An 18169-nucleotide genomic window follows, 5' to 3' on the forward strand; every position below is an offset into this window, starting at 1 on the left:
TTGCCTGGGAAGGAGGTTGAGGATGGCCCAAAGTCTTGAGACTCTGCACCCACGAAGGAGACCCGGAAGAGGATCCTGGCGCCTGACTGGCCACCGTGGGCATTTGGGGAGTGAATGAATGGACAGATTATCCTCCCTGTCTCTCCTCCTGTCTATGTATCTGACTTTCCAATTTAAAAAAAAACCAAAAAAACACATTTCTCAAGTTTATTCAGATACAGGAATCACTTCAAGACTGTCAGAAAATGACACTACTTTTTTTTCCCCTAAGATTAATTTTTATTATTTTGAAAGGCAGAGTTACAGAGAAAAGGAAAGAGGGATGGGGCAGGGAGAGAGGGAAAAAGGCAGAGTGAAGAGGGAGATCTTTTACCTTTTCAGGTACATCTGCAGTGAGTTGCCATCCAAAATGAAGCACATATAAGACCCAAATCAGCGTTCACATGAGATGCCAGGATGGTAGGCAGCAGTTTAATCCACTAAGCCTCGACCATCTTCTCTTACCCATTTTCCCATCACTAAACGAGGTATACTAAGAAACGACACTTCTATTCAAATAGAATAACAACAAAAGCACTGACTGAAACTGGTCCCTTCATTCTAACACACAACTGTTCATACAAACCACAATGCCATGCATGCATGGTAAATTGTGCATTTTCTCCACTGTTAATTGTATTTCCTCCAGGAAATCTACGGATTCACCTATTACTGTCTCCAATTTCTGCACAATTTTGACAGGTTACCCAAATTGTTGGCTAAGATTTCAGAAATAGCTACAAACTTCTCAATTTCATTAAGGAACAGTCATATTTTTAGGCTCCCCACCATGCCAGCCTCTCACAAAAAGTTTCATTGGGGTCTCTCACATGAGTGGCAAGAACCTGACACTTGGGTCAAACCTTGCTGCTTCCCTGGGCCGTAGGTCAAGTCCTACGGCATGCTGGTGTTGCAGACAGCAGTTTCAACTGCTATACCACAATGCCAGCCCCATGCAGTGTTTTATTTATAGACCTTTGCATCATGTTTGTTATTATGATTCTACCATAATTTAAATTAGCATGGATTTATCAGTTGAAATTTGCTATTGTGAGATCTTCCATTTTGTTGCTCTTCAGGATTAGGTATCCATTAAGATTCGATAACAATGTTGGGACAATTTTTTCCTATTTCTGTAAGAAAAACAAAATAGGGAGAAAGATTTAGCAATAGCTGTTGTTTAAAGTCTTCCAGAAAAGGCCCTAGCTATGGGAGTATAACTAAACCCTGCCACTTTGTTAAACATGATAATTTTCTCACTCCCCAAAACATTTTCTAAAATGTATAAGTATATGAAATGTAAAGGAAACAGATTAAAATTTTATTTTATTCTAGTTTCTTGGACATAAATGTTTAAAAACAAAAAGGCTGCTAACTAGAGAAGATATCATTAAACGTTAGTGTTGAGCATGTGCTTGCAATGAAGTTCAATTCAGATGAGAACAATGATTGCTCTATAGTAAAAAAACCAAAAAAACCCTCTAGTTTCTAAGTTAAATTGAACAGTTTTACCATTTCTATACTCCCTTAGTGCTTTCTAAGAAGAAATGAATGTATAAGTGATTTTTTAAAAACTGTGTATAAACTAGATTTCAATCTAAACAAGTTATTCAAGAATGTTAGAACACACAAACCTCAAATGTCAACATTATAATGCTAGATTCCATAACAAGTTTCCCTATAGATGAAGCTCTCAGAAACTATTGCATACAGTTTTTAAATTTTTGGTGACTCTTTTTCTATTCTCCAGATATAACCAATTATAAATATATCTTGACAATGAAGAAAAGTAACATAAAAGGTATGAGAACATAAATATATTACCTGTAACATTCATTCCTTCTTAGTATTTTTAGCTCCCTTTTGTGTCCTATAGTTATTTGTAGAACATTTTCTTTTCAGCTTTCATCCTATGTCAATCATCCCTTATATTTGAGTTAATAAAATCATTGATTCTTTCAGATCTCAACTTACTAATTCCTTTGCCATTAATTTCATGTCTTAAAATTTAAAAATGCCTAAATACTAGAAATACAATTGCATTTCAGATGAACTTCCTATGTTAAGCCAATTAAGAAAATTTCCTAACATTTATGTTAAACTGATTTCCTATGCACAATATCTGCTACTTTCCCTAGGTACCTAGGTCTCTATAATCAAGAAGCACCCAATATTTCCTTCTAACGGGAACACTGTGCTATCTCATTGAAGTTCTCTTTTAATGACACATGACAGTCAAATGTAACAGTTGTACCTTTCTGAAATAATTAGGAATTTCATCAGGAACAGATGGCAGCAGACATTACAAATTTTATTAGCATATTATAAAAATTGTAGTTAGGTATTCAGAAAGAAAAAGTTCCATATACTATAGAATCATAATGAAGCAGTTGTGAGCAGAGAAAAGATTGGCCAAGTATGATGTCACAGGGATCACAATGAAAGTAGCAAGGGGAAGGAATAAAATTACTTAACATTTGAGTGTAATAATTATCCTCTCCCACTGAGTAATTCTTTTTTTTTTTTTTTAAGATTTATTTTATTGGAAAGTCAGATGTACAGAGGAGGAGAGACAGGAAGGTCTTCTGTCTGATGACTCACTCCCCAAGTGGCTGCAATGGCTGGTGCTGCGCCGATCCAAAGCCAGGAGCCAGGAGCTTCTTGCAGGTCTCCCACGTGGGTGCAGGGTCCCAAGGCTTTGGGTTGTCCTCGACTGCTTTCCCAGGCCACAAGCAGGGAGCTGAATGGGAAGTGGAGCTGCCGGGATTAGAACCGGCGCCCATATGGGATCCCAGTGTGTTCAAATCGAGGACCTTAACCATTATGCTATCATGCTGGGCCCCCACTAAGTAATTCTTAAAACTTCCTGAAGATCCATATGCTTGTAACAAATTTTCCAAATTTGCATCCTTCCCTGAGACATATGTGTTTATCTCATCTTCAACTAAAGCTACTACTGGAAGCTAAAATATTAATCCCCCTAGCCCAGCAAGGCGGCTCAATGGCTAAACCCTCACACTGCAAGTGCTAGGATCCCTTTGGGGCATGGTTCATGTACTGGCTGCTCCACTTCCCATCCAGCTTCCTGCTTGTGGCCTGGCAGAGCAGTAGAGGACAACTCAAAGCCTTGGGACCCTGCACCTGTATGGCAGAACCACAGAAGGCTCCTGGCGTCTAGCTTTCATCAGCTCAATTCTGGCTGTTGTGGCCATTTGGGGGGATGGAAGACTTGTCTGTCTCTCCTTCTCTGTAAACCTGCCTTTCCAATAAAAATAAACAAATCTTAACAACTGCAACAACAGTAATCCTCTTTCCATAACCAGTACATTGAAGAATAACTGAAATCATTCTGTCTACAGTGAATTCTTATTTCAATCATTCTAGCTGATACTGAAAGCCACCCATTCACTAAGAACTTTTGAAGTTACACAATTATTCTCAGGATTTGTATGCTGTTTAACAGATAACTGGTTTCACTATTTCAGGTCAATTTCTTTATTCAACTGAGACTAGCCTTGTGACAATCTTTCCAAGGATGGCCTATGCTATTTTTCATTCTTGTATATTGAGCTACTGGAAATATCACAGCGCATCAACCCTTTAAATCTGTTTTTAAAGTTGTTGGCTAAAAGCAAATATACAGAAAATTCCCCAAAGGCTAGTCACAACAGAAGTAAAGAACTACTTAAAAAAAGGTGGGGGGGTGGGGACGGAGGTGCCTGGCACAGTAGCCTAGTGGCTAAAGTCCTCCCCTTGCATGCACCAGTTTGTATCCCATGTATTCCACTTCCCTTCCAACTCCCTGCTTGTGGCCTAGGAAAGCAATCAAGGATGGCCCAAGGTGACCCTGCACCCACAAGGGAGACGTGGAAGAAGCTCCTTGTTTTGGATCGGCTCAGTTCTGGCCATTGTGGCTGCTTGGGGAATGAAGCAATAGATGGAAGATCTTTCTCTCAGTATTTCCTTCACTTTGTAAATCTGACTTTTCAATAAAAATGAATAGATCTTTAAAAAAATTAGTAACAACAATAAAATAGAACCATTCAGTTCTTTTTGTCTTTTATGCAAGACCCAGTTCAAGTCTGGTAGTTTATTTTTTGAGCTACGAGACTTTAATTACCTCAACTATCTTCAAACACATTTCAGTTTTCCAATCTTATCTCCCAAGGGAAAAAAATAGCCATTTTTAAAGGCAGGACCAAGATAAGTAAATCAAATGTCATACTGAAGAAGTCAATTTGAACGCAAACCTGAGAACCTTTATGTTTTACTTAAAATACAATAAAATGGCAGAGTATATAAAATGACTTTTCCCTAATAAGTGATTTACAACAATAATTTTGTTTTTATTAACATTTTGACTTAGTTATGTTTACTTTATCTTATAATCATGGTAATATCTGTGGATCTAGTTCACGCAGAACATTACTGCATTTAATGGAAACATTGAAAAATTCTAGGCATATTGTCCTAAACTATAGAATCAATCTGAATGCAACAGGTCAGTGATCAGTTTTTGGATTTAATTTACTAGTAATATAATAGCAGAAAGTTTATTGAGGCAGCAATGACAAAACTGCCAATATGAAGTTGGAAGACTTAAGATGGAGTCCTTATGTTGAATTTCATTTCATTACACAGATCTTCTTTATTCCTCCTCTTAAAAATGAGGTCCTGAACGCCTATTTTATAGCCCTAATTAGGCTGGTAAGTCCTAAATGTCTATGAGCATATCTAGTGGTGAACAGGTATTCATTGAATGCCCATGGAGTATTTCAATGTACTACAGTTCCACATGAACCAACAGTGCTGGTAACACTGAGAAGTGTAGATAGGCTGCATCCTAGAAGTTTCTCATTCTTCAGAGATGCACTGTGGTTTGTACTTTCTATGATGGGTTTAACTTTATATAAAATATTTTAAAAGAAATGCTAAAAAATGCAATGGACCCAGAGTGGAATATCCAGGATACAGCTCTACAATTCATGCTGGAAGAACCAGTGGGAGGATTTTGTTACGTTAAGTCTAGCAAGATAGTTTCTTACATGCTAAGCTCAAACCAGCCCTCTATTGAGAACTTGTTTTCCATGAATTATTACTGACAAAACTGCAACTTAGAATATCAAGGAAGAAGTTTGTTTTCTATGGTTCTAACTAATATAAGGCCAAAAATAAAATGAATAAACTTTAAAATTGACTTTTAGAAAAATTCAGTGTACTTTACAAAGTTGTTTTGTCTAGAAGCTGGAGAGCCAACTGCCAATTTGAAATTCTGAGTACATGACATCAAGCATTAAGGTTTTAAAACATCCTATATAATCCAATTAAGGACATTAAAATTGAATAACCTTTTAAAATGAAAATTCAGATATATTTGGTATTATTTCATTACAAACATTTTACACTGAAATTCTGAAATCTGACCAGAATACTTGAAAGAGATAACATTCTTGACAAGCACACACTACTAAATGCATCAAAACTTCATTTTAATGAGCTAGAAATAAGCTTACTATGAGAAAAAATTAACATAAAAATAAGCATAAATTTATTTACTGGATATAACAGGAACTGTGAAACCGACCAGTCAAGACACAGACTGGGGTAATCACCGGCAACTGAAAATATATTTCATTTTTAGATTCAATATACCTCTCTTTTTACCTGGAGTTAAGTTTCTGACTAATAGACAATAGTTGAGACCAGGATTAAACAGAAAACTCTTGGGATATTTTCTGCTCATTCTTACACCTTAAAATCCCCATCATGCCAGTTGCTTGCACTTGTTAGAATTCACTATATTTGAATATTTATTTTCCATTTAAAATCGTATTTTATTATGCACAGTGCTATGGTACTTTTAAATCAGCACCTGCATCTGACATGAACACAGTTTGAGTTGTGGGTGCTTCACTTCTAATTAAGCTCCCTGCAGATGTTTTTCAGAAGGTGGAAAATGTCCAAGTATGTGGGCTCCTGACACCTACAAGGGAGACCTGAAAGGAGTTCAAGGTCCCTGGCTTCAGTCATTGCAAACATTTGGGGACTGAACCAGTGAATGGAAGAAAATCCCTGTCTCTCCCGGTTTTCATGTAACACTAGGAATATATTTTTTGAACCCATTATCCAAACCCCAACTATTCCTTCCTATCCTTCTCAGCCTTTAGTCCTCACCACTTTTCTGAAACTGATTTTTTTTAATCTTCCACATATTTCCTTCTAAAATCAAGATCCGTGCTTTCATTTTTCTAAGTAAGCATCCAAAGCAACATCACAACTAAATTCCCTACCTTTTGAATCTATGCAGGGATAAGGAATTGTTCAGGATGCCAAAGAATAAACCCAACTCCTTTCTATACTTCTGGCGTAACAACTCAAAGAAATACTTAACAACTCAAATTTTATGGCTACAATTTTGTTGAGAGCAGAAACAGCCATGGCTTAAAACATAAAAGCCGAGATTTAACTCAATCATTCTGTTGAACATATATATGTCAAATACGTAAGACTTTGAGGACTAGAAACACCTGGCACTTGATTATATATCGTCTAATTCTCAACAACACAGTTTTTTGAACAATGACTAAGAAACAGCTGTAGCATATTTTGAACTTTTCCTATGCTCATAAATTATAGAATAATGTATAACTTTAAGAGCCTAGATGTGATCTACTTAACAAATTAATAGCAAGTTCATCCTATCAGTAGGCTAATAATCCTTTTCCTCCTCTGCGAAACACTAACGGTACCTGATACCCTTATATATATTTTTCTCTTTGTATTGTAAATACAATACCCTTCACTACTAATCCAACTGCCAAATAAGCAATTTATTTATTTATTCATTTTGGCATGTACTTTTCCCACAAAAACATCCCCCATTTAAAAAAAAAATCATTCAGCTATATTTCTCAAGAATGGCAAAGGTATGGTGCAACAATTTACACCAAACTAAAAGCTCTATTACAAATTAAAAACAGAATTTTCACCTATGTTTTGTGCATCACATATTTAATGAAAGCAAAGCAGATTTTATGTAACTTCCTATCATTGATTACTTACTGCCCCACTGATTAAAACACACCAATTTCTTTGGCAATTCTTATTCAAGCAATCCTTTGATTTACTATTTACAATTCAACAACTGATAATACTTTCTAGACTACAGACTAGTATCATTATATGCCGTAGCTATTTTACTACTAATTTGAAAACATCTCTAAAGATGCATTTTGAAAACTAATCCTATGCCACAAAAACTTTCTTTTTTACTCCAGAAGCTCTTTTTAAAGAAGGTAAATTTTATAAGTCTCTTGAATCAGGAAATAATTTATCTCACTGGTAGCTGAGAAGAACACTAATATCAGCACAAGATGGTGAAGTTCTGCATATCTCCCATTTTCCTATTGATAAGGTCAATGCTGTAAGTCCCTTCTGTAGATTATTAAAGATTCTATCCTCTAAATAGCTGACAGTGTACCTAAAGATGTTTTCTAAACAGCAAACAATACATTCAATTACCTTAAATTCACAAGACTTTAATATATAATTAAGTGTATGTATCCAAAACTGCAACATGAAAAATAAACATATTTCACAAAAGAAGAAGTTGGGAAACAACTCATACACGATATATCTAATTATTTTTTCCACAGAAAAAAACACCTTCCTTTAAGTAGAAAAGCAAAACATATTTCAGGTCTTTACAAAGTTTTAAAATACAACCCAAAATAATGTCATTTGATTTTCACAGCACAGAATTTATAAACAAAACTTCCACAGTTCTGGAACATTCACATTCCATAAATTAATAGTGCTTAATAAAACAAACAAAAACAGCAAAAAAAAAAAAAACCTCTTATCAAAGAAATAATGGCATTAAATAAACAAGAAAGAAGCAACTGGGAAACATAACTGCACAGGATCTTCTCACTACTGTCACTGTGTATCTATTTTTCTGGGCACCCGAAACATTTTCATATGAATATCTAACTTAAAAGTAAACCCAGGCATCCTACCTACAACTACAAAATACGGCCAACAGTCTAAATTTGAAAGATGCTAGAGTGTAGCCAAGAAAGACTATTTACAAAGGAATAAAGAAGCTGAAGTGAAGCTGAGAATCTGACCTTATATGTGCTTATAAATCTGTTAGAAGTAAAGGGACATTCTGTTTGAAAAGTGAACTGCTCTCCAGTCTTCAGAGGAATACAACACCAACAGAACAGATTTTTTTTCGAAGAGTCAAGTTGAAGAAAGGCTGAGTTGGCTTTCAAGGGACCAATTAAGGAACCAAAGCCTGGATTATATAGGATTCTTTAAGGATTTGTAAATATTTTCATTTTAATTTTTCAGAAACAAAAATATAAAGGGAAAAAACTGGAAAAAAAAATCTGTGGCTCCTGTGGCATTTGGCTATTGCTTTACAAAGTGGCTCATTACTAACAATTTTCATTATTTAATTGACTCCTACCTCACACTCACTGCTCAGTGTAAGGGCTGATTTTCCATGATGGTTAGATTACCCTCCAATACATATACATTCTCTAATTTACTAATGCAGCATTAAGGGATAATGTAAGGAAAGTACATGAAGCACTGATGTGCATTTAAACAAGACCAGGCCTCAACATCATTAAGAAAAGGAACAGCAGCACCTGAGTTTGTCTTCCTCAGAGATGTAGAATTAGCTCAAGTCTTTTGAAGTGATTTTTAGGTTCTCATATGTTTTCTGAGAAATACCTATCTTTTGCATTTAACATGGTCTTGATATGTGAGTCTTTCTAGCGGTTTAATACCAATTCCTGCTAGCCTGTTAGAATTATTCTGGTATATCTTACACATTTCTTCAATGAACTAGGGGAAAAATGTTTCTAGAAAAAGATGTGCATGTGTACTGATAAAAGGAAAAGAGATTGTCTTCCTGTTTAAACCGCTAACTGTAAAGCTCTTCACCAAAGAAGTATCAAGTGTTAATTTAAGGAAACAAAAACTAATCAAAAAGATTTCTCAAGTGAAGATATTCGATTTATAAAGCCACAAGGGTCAATAAAGCTAAACAGAGCTTTATGTGTAGGGGGTTAGAAAACTATTCTAGCATAGGAAGAAAAAAAATCAAAATGTTAACAAGAAACAGTAACTTTGGATTGCAAGAATAGTGAGGCAAAGAATTTAATACTTACAAGGTACGAATTTCTCGGTTAAGTAGAGACTTATTTTATTATTGTCTTCATTTTAACCATTATTAAGCCTAGGAAAAAGATAAAAGTGAAGATTTAACATTTTTGATAACAGTTTCAACTGAGGCCGACATCAATGCCTTCTGATCCTTACACAGCACAGAACCACTGCAGATTACAAACACTAAGCAGCAGCATTTATATAGTTCAGTGTGGTTCATTATTGAAAGGAAGAGAAACAGGGAGAGACAAAAAAGCATGGAATGCAATCTGGGTCTCTTACATGGGTGGCTGGGACCCAAGAACCTGGACCACCACTTGGTACCTCCTTGGATGTATATTAGCAGGACGCTGGAATTGGAAGCAAAGCCAGCTTGAACCCTGGCTTATTGGAAAGTGGGTGTCCCAAGTCAAACACTTGTCCCTGTGATTCCTTTTTTTTTTAAGATAAATGTACTTTTAAAAAAAAAAGATTTATAATTTATTTTTATTACAAAGTCAGATATACAGAGAGGAAGATCTTCCGTCCGATTCTCTCCCCAAGTGAGTGCAACAGCCGGTGCTGTGCCGATCCGGAGCCAGGAGCCAGGAACTTCTTCCAGGTCTCTCACATGGGTGCAGGATCCCAAAGCTTTGGGCCATCCTCAACTGCTTTCCCAGGCCACAAGCAGGGAGCTGGATGGGAAGTGGAGCTGCCGGGATTAGAACCGGCATCCATATGGGATCCTGGGACGTTCAAGATGAGGACTTTAGCCGCTAGGCTATCATGCCGGGGGCCCAAGATAAATGTACTTTTATTGGAAAGGCAGATCTGTCACAAAGAGGAAAGAGAAAGAGAAATAATCTCTGTCTGCTGGTTCACTTCCCTTAGGCACAATGGCTTTCCCAGGCCTTAAGCAGAAAGCTGGACTGGAAACAGCAGCTGGGACACAAACTAGCGCCCATATAAGATGCCAGTGCTTGCTGGATGGAGAATCAGCCTGTTGAGCCACTGCACTAGCCCGTATGATACACTTTTTTAAAAGTGTGCTTTTCTGATACTATTGCTTTCTTGAACTTTAAAAGTGAAACATGTAAGTCTAAAAACCTATTTCTTTAATTTGAAGCACATGGAAAACTCGGTGTTACTCCAAGCAATCAGATATTTTTATTTTCAAGATTACACCCTGAGATTGATATCCCCTTCTCATGCACACATAAAACTGTAAAATGTAAAGCCATAAAATGCCCAAATCAAAGACTTCTATTGTAATAACAGTATACGCAAATACATACTCACATAAAATTTAAGTTGGAGCTTAAAATGCATAGAGGAATCTCTGAAAATAATATACTATGCTGTTATGGCCAAAGCAAACAGAAAATAAAGTTGTCAAGTTGTCTGAATCAAAGAATAAATGAAAGAGTAATGATAAGGATAGGGAAATTGTTTCCATTCTCACTCATTACCTACAGGAGTAGGAAGGATTAAAAACCAGTACACAAAGGCAGAATATATATTACATCTTCAAAAAGAACAAAAGCTAAATAAACTTGAGTGGACACAAAATTGAAAGACTGTAACAAAACTATCCAGATTCACAATGGGGCGCTCAAAACGTGAAGTTTATTAAAAATATTTATCACAAAAAAGGACAGCACATTTAAAAAATTTCAAAGTCCACCAGAAAATCAATACCAAACAAAATGAAATTCCACATCCCACTCCTAACTCTTTAATCCAAACCTATTAAAATTCTAATATTCTGCCATGCTTGCTTTACCTTTTTAAGTAAAACAATTCCATGTGCAGTTGAAATCTCCTGTGTATTGTATCTCGATATCATTCCATTCCCTAAAATACAATCTTCAATGTTTTACTTACACCCTATACATGTTTTCACACTACTGCATCATAAATACATCTTTTATATAGTTTTTTTATGCAAAATATGAAAGTATGTTGAAGAAAAAATAGCTATTACCTAAAGTTTTAAAATTCCTAATTGATAAATTCCTTGTTTTCATCAAACATAGGTATACCAAATGTTGCAAATGAATTACACTAAAATTTGACCCAGGACACTTGCACAAAAATAAAGCTCTGATAACAAATTTTCCTCATATGATTAAGGAACTACACTTACTGATTTAGAAGAGTGCTACACAGCAGCTTAGCTCCAAGACAGCCAAGGAAAAGGAAAAGCGAAAGATAACTGCTGGAGAAAACATCCCTCTTATTTCACAAGTGGTGTTCTTTTAGCAACAACAAGAGCTCCATAAGAACTCATGGAAAAGGTAAACCCCCAGTGCTAGCTCCAGACAGCTTTACTGGCAGCCTGGAAAACTGCCTCATTCGAGGTTAATCTTGTATAGGTCATCTAGAAACTCAGTACTGGTTAAATAAAAAATAAGTTGATAAAAGAAATTAATGTTATTTTTTAAACACCACCAGCTGATTTTCAAAAACACCCTAGTATTAGGACAAGAAACAAGCAACCTTCATTTATGCTCGAATTACCAGAACAAGCTGTAGGCTCAATATATTTCAAATCATTAAGCACATACTATGGCAAAGCTTTTCCTGTAACGTTAGTGGAGAACTAATACTATGAGTTTACTTAAGATTGCTATAGAACATTATAAGTGAGACAATTAACAAAAACAATGGTTACCTTTAAAAAATGTTTTTGCAGATTTCTCATTTTGAATTAGGACAACAGGCTTATATATTAAAAAGCCATTTGCAGTTTCCACAAATAAAATCATAACCTTAATAAAAATCTGATAGTCACTTTGAAATGATTAACCTACTGAAATTACTTAGACATGAGAGAAACATGATTGTATAAATTATGTAAATTCACACTGCAAAACATTCTTCAGTATTACTTGACATTACAGGATCTATTTTCAAAAGTGAAAGAAACACTCCTATGTAGACAATCATCTTTTGTTTCCTCAATGTTTACCCTAACTTGTGGTATAATCAACTAATTATTTTTCAGTCTACCAGTTTGGAAGAGAAAAGTAAGAAATCCAACATATATGTTTCAGAAGATAGTTTTCCATTCTAACAGATGGAATCAACTTAATAAAAGCAGAATGGTCTAAGAACTACACACATCGAAAGTTCTGTTTATCCTGCATTAGGAAAACCGCTTTCTGTTAAAGAATGTATTCTTTATACTGTGTATGGATACACTGAGTTAAGTCAGTTCTACCTGTTCTGTAAAAACTACTGGGTACAGGCCCCTGTGAGTACCATTACTGCATACTAATGGTATTCTGTGTAACAGCTGACAAGCAGCAGCAATCTCCCAGCCCCTTATTCCAGCTGTAAAGCAAGGGCAGGAGATGTGATGGTAACACTTGTTTACTGAAGCAGCAAGCTGAGAAAAGCATACATCTAACAGAGGAGAAAAAGAGTTCAACATACCCACCGTAGTCCATTTCTATTACTGCATGACAGAATAATTTAAGAAGGAATTTTCTGTTCTTTTAAAAAGTTAATGACACATGTAATTATCTTCAGCTCCTTAAGTTTGGAGTTAACTGCTCAGTTATCCAAATTCTCCAAGAATTTTAACCATTGTCAGAGTGAATCAACACAGTATCCTCTCTAATTATTCGCCTGAAAAATAAGTGTTCAAATTCAAATCAAGAAATGAAATTATATCTTGCTTACAAAATGCCTGGCTCCCTCCCAGGTACCACGCATCTAATCACCACCATATGTCTGACTTCAGACACTATTAGCAAAAAATAAGTAAATATTTTATCCCATAAAATTTTAACAAAGCTTTCGAATATTAAAAAAAAATGGCACATGCAATTTATCTAGTTTAAATTGTTATACAAAACTAAATTTAGAGAAGAATGATGGACTTATCATGCTTAGGAAGGACTAGACTATTGTAATATTATGGGAATGGGTATGGAAAATCCCAGTCAATGGAACTATATCATAAAATTAAAAATAAAATAGAAAGGAAAAAAAACCCCTAAATTTAGAAAATATACAGTATGACTAAATGAGTTAACAGAAAGCTATCTTAAATATCTACTTTTATTTTACTGACTTACATTGAAATTCACCAGGTCTTTCATCTTTGATTCGGAAAATTACAGAAAGTCAGAAATCTAGACATCTATAAATTTTATATACATTAAGAAAAATGCATAGGCTATTATTTGGCTGGAAAACTCAGTGAAGACTAGGTTTGGGATTTTGAAAAACAGAAGTATGAAAAAAATTCCAATTTTAAATCTTCATCACAATTGAAAAAAATGATTTTTCTGCCTGGCAATTCAGAAAGGAAAATATAAATAATTTTGAAAATTATAATAAGATAACTTCAAATATATTACTATGAAAACTATATAAAGGACTAACAATGAAAGAAAAAAAATTGGTTAAAATATTTGGAAATAATACTGGATTAATAAACTATTAAACAACGAATTAATCAGTCCCAGAAGCTGCGTTTGAAACATGCTATTTTTTCTGCAAGTGACTCTAATTAGGGAGATAAGAAGGAAAGTAAAACTAAAGCAAGTAATATATGTTAAAGAATTTATCAAAAGTTTGCAGTGCTGAGAAGAGAATTCCAAGTAAAAATATTTAATACAAATGTAAAATCTTGACAATAAATACTGCCTCCTGAAAAATAAATGAATACTGTCTTATCAGAAGATGTAATTGATATGCTAGATCTTATCTGAAAAAACGTTTTATTTGAAAAGTTCATTTTATCCATTAATAAATCCTCAGTAACACTATAAAGCCCATATTAGAATGTCTTAGCTAGCAAACTGCTTAAAATATAAGTTGTTTGTATAAAATAGCATTATACATCATTGTTAAAGAATAAGTTTTAAAGTTTCTCCTTCTGTGGATAAGTCAGATTACATCCTTTTATCCAAAGATTTTCTATCCCAAGGTAACAATTTTCAAATAGCAAGAATTACAATATATATATATCCCTATATATTTATTTTAGGGACAAATAATATTTTTCTTGATAATTAGTATTCCTTAACCTTGGTAACAAATTTAACTGAAGTATATATATTATACAAATATGGTATGAATCATCCCTGAAAAAAAAAAAGATGAAAATTAACACAGTAAACCTCTTAAATTCTGGCACAGTGAACTATTATAAAAGTTTATGTTTAGATAATCAGATGTGCTAATTTAAAACGGCCAAAATCATTACAAATTACTTTACGGGGTACTTAAACAGAGATATTTATACACATCAGTGAAAAAATTCTTTCACATGTTTCCCAAATTAACACATATTATTAACTAAATTAAAGTTTCTCACCCTTTCAGAACTGACCAAATATAAGATCAATTTTAATATTTGCACTGAAGCTTTTTTATATTATTTCCTAAGACTCTGGAAGTCTGTAAGACAGCACATAACTACAGGAAGAAGAGTGGTACAATGCTAAATATTTGTGTCCAAACAGTTATGCTTTGATACTTTCAAACATCACAAATCTTAACTTTCTAATTAGAAATCACTATGTGGAGTTTCATCTTTAACATAAAACTTACATGTTCTCTTCTTCCATTTAATGCACCGAAGTGTATCTAAAGATATCTGGATTGAAGTGTTAAACTGAACCCAGATTTTATTTTTCAGTTAGTCTTATCTTTCACTTCTCATCTTAATACTCTTTATCTTGGAAAACACTAGCTAAGCAAGAAGGATGCAAGTGTATTTATTTTCATCCAATTGTCACATTCTGAAATTAAGCTATGAAGATATTCTACACTTTTCATTTATTTCAATCACTTTACAGAATGATGGCACCAAAAGTATCTCACTTCATCCTTATATTCAAATTTGATTTCTATTACATCTTAATATTTAACTTCCAATTATTTAGATCCACATTACTGGATTATCTAACTTCGTATTACCTGAACAGCCAACTTCTTCAATGCTGGAAGTTAAAACCAGTTCTGTGACCATTTACTCTTAACACAGGATCACACTTCCCTCATGAAAACAGATCTATGGGATTTCTGTTTTCTTACGTATGTAAAGTAATATTTTAAAATAAAAAATTAAAATCTTTCCATTTTTGTCAATTTGATTTTTAAAAATTATGATTAATATTTTACCATGAAAGAGTTAATTAACAAATACTATGTAAAGTCTGCTTTAACATAGCAGATTACCATTTAGAAAACAAAAAATTTTAGCACATAGAATTTTAATTAAAGCTACTAAAAAAAAAAAAAAAAACATACGCCAGGAAATTTTCTGATAATTTTGGATGCTCAGACAATAAAAACCACTGGAAATATAGACATTCTATAACTTGGTTTTAAAGAGTTTGCAACTTTTGATATGAACAACTTAAATATTTTAATCAGAGTATGAGTAAGATTAGTTTCTGCTTAAGAAAGTGGGGTTTTCAGTTTCAACCAAACTGCCACTTCTGGTTAGGACAGTATTGGAATACTTTAAATTCTTTGATAGTTTCATATTCTTGCTAATTTTTGCAGGCTCTACCTACCTACCTCTCTCTCAAATTTGCTAAGTAGCAAATTCTGTTTGATTTAAAGTTTCCATTTAATAACATGAAGCATTAAATTACTTTAACAAATTGACGAGCTACACCATAACAGTCTTAAGAAAGGAGAAGAAAATTCACTCTGCTTATTTTTAGAACATAAATTCATCTGGACAAGGCTCCAATACTAGATGATAACATTAGATATATTTAAAAAAATCCAGTTAAAATAAGCAAGTCAATTCAGCTTTGGCCACTTCACACAGAGATCTCCAGCAATAGTTAGTTTTTTATTGTCTGATTTCAGTTCAGCTGAAAGTTTCAGCTTTACTGTCTGTCCACCCCAATTATATTGCTAAGACATGAAATTACATACCTTAAAAAATTCGTTACTTTCCTATCACGTTCCAGTGATTTATGTGAGTATTCAATCAAAGAAGTTAGGTTGTTCTCCAGAATTGGCTCTCTCCTAAAGGTCAAAACCTGCAATAAAAACGTCATGTATTATAGTATGAAGACATTCAACAGATTTCTGCCTCCTGGAGTTCCACAGTTGATCCTGGAACACAGAGGTAAGGTCTTCAAAATGACCCCAAGCTTGCCAGTGTTCAAAGCAGCACTAACTTGAAAATACTGTTTTCAAAACAGAAATAACTTGATTAGAAACACCTGTGATATGCTCTATCATCCGAAGCCTCTTCAGACAAATCAGATTAATATATTTCTGCTTTCATTTCTCGTCAGGGCACTCATTTACAAAGTGGTGTGGCTGAGTAGAATGAGTGTGTGTATGTAGCTGTTAGAGGACCAGTTGAAGATGTTTGCTGTGCTTGTGTAGGTAGGTAGCTATTAAAAGACTGGTATAGAGGAACTTCAAAAGAAAACATACTGCCTATGTTTCTAAAACTCATAAAGCCCCTAATTTTCAAAACTACTGAAGGCAATAGAACAAAATTTATCAGCCTTGCTTCCCAAATTATCAAACGTTTTTAATGGCAGAAAGTACCACTATTTTCAGCTTGAATGACTTGCTAAGCCGAAGTGACTTAAATCGACATTTCTAAATGTTTTAATACGTTTCAGTTCTAACATATCAAAACTTAGACATTATTTCTTGAACCAATTAAAATACTTGCAAGTAATAAATTGACTGCCCTTGGACAATTGTAAGTTTAAAAAAATGTTTCCCAAAACAGGTGAGACATAAGTATAAGTAATTGAATTTTTCATTTGTTTCACCTTTCTGAATCTTAACGATTGAGGGCATTCAGCTACACAAAAATAAGAATTTATTTACGTTAGCAAAGTTGAACTGTACTACATATGAAGCATAATGTTGATGAGTTTTTCATTTTAAGAATTGCTCAGAAAACAAAAGAATGAAAATGAACAAAGCGTCTGTCACTAAGTAACTGATTAGTAATGAAAACCATACAATCATGCAACTCATCAACACCACTCCAAACAACACAAGGTTTTTAAAAATCTTAATTTTTAAACAGTCTTTCCCAAAAGATAAAATTTTCTATCTCTGCACATTCTGAAAATTAAGGCATCTTGAATGTAAAAATTATAGAAGTTAAACCACAGAAAACAAAATTATTCCATACCAAATATTAAATTTTTAATACAACATGTTTTTGAACCGTAGGGAAATGTCACATAATAAGAAATGAAAGATTCAAATAAGATACACTAAATCAAGTAGGTATGATAGAAAGACAAAAAAGACCCTTCAAAATAGTAAACTCTAATCTATTACAAAATAAATGTAATATAGTGACTACAAGTTTTCCCAATGTAAACATTCTTTGACTTACGACAAGATTAAACAAAAGTATACAAAACATTTTGACTAAAAAATACTGACATTTAAGAGTTTATTTGTGTTTAATATCAATTCAACTTAAACTTGCCTTTTTGTCCAAAACAACAAATACATCATTCCTGACACGGAAAAAAAAAATCATGTATCTACCAGAAAGCAATATTTATTTGAAGGATGTATACCAGCATTTGTAATGCAAATAATCAAATATATTTATAGACACATTAGTTACATGGAATTCTAAAACTGACATCATGACTCTTAAGACAGTTACTGATTTTAAGGTTCTAGTGCTGTCACTTCTGCATATTAAACTTACTTTCAACATACTTTTTTGAAATAAAGTAATACTTTACTGATTTCCTTTGGTCTTACAAAATTTGGAGCTATAAAATTTCAGCAAGTAATACCTTGAGTTCTAACTATGTGCACACAGTTCTAACTAGTTGCCTACCAGTTTTTAAATGGCAAAATTAAATTGCAAAACAACAAAAGCCAATTTTAGGATATTAATATGTTAAAATGAGATAATCTTTATAAAGTAATTTCCAAAACAGGGCATGTTTACAATCTAATTTGAGAAAACTTATGTGTTATGTAGAAGAAA

At 33.8% G+C, this 18169-nt stretch overlaps 1 long non-coding RNA gene across 2 annotated transcripts; it reads right to left on the minus strand.

Annotated features, from left to right (window-relative positions):
• Positions 1-938: 938 nt before the first annotated feature.
• On the minus strand, positions 939-17664 carry LOC131481571 (uncharacterized). 2 transcript variants are annotated; one of them, XR_009246411.1, is made up of 4 exons: positions 16111-17664; positions 9222-9289; positions 5596-5657; positions 939-1172 (listed from the first exon to the last, which is right to left on the minus strand). It is a non-coding gene; the product is annotated as an uncharacterized LOC131481571 (long non-coding RNA). The 2 variants fall into 2 exon arrangements; XR_009246412.1 differs by lacking the exon at positions 5596-5657.
• Between the last annotated feature and the right edge of the window lie 505 nt (positions 17665-18169).

The sequence above is a fragment of the Ochotona princeps genome, chromosome 12 (assembly GCF_030435755.1).
Source record: "Ochotona princeps isolate mOchPri1 chromosome 12, mOchPri1.hap1, whole genome shotgun sequence".
Lineage (NCBI taxonomy): Eukaryota > Metazoa > Chordata > Mammalia > Lagomorpha > Ochotonidae > Ochotona > Ochotona princeps.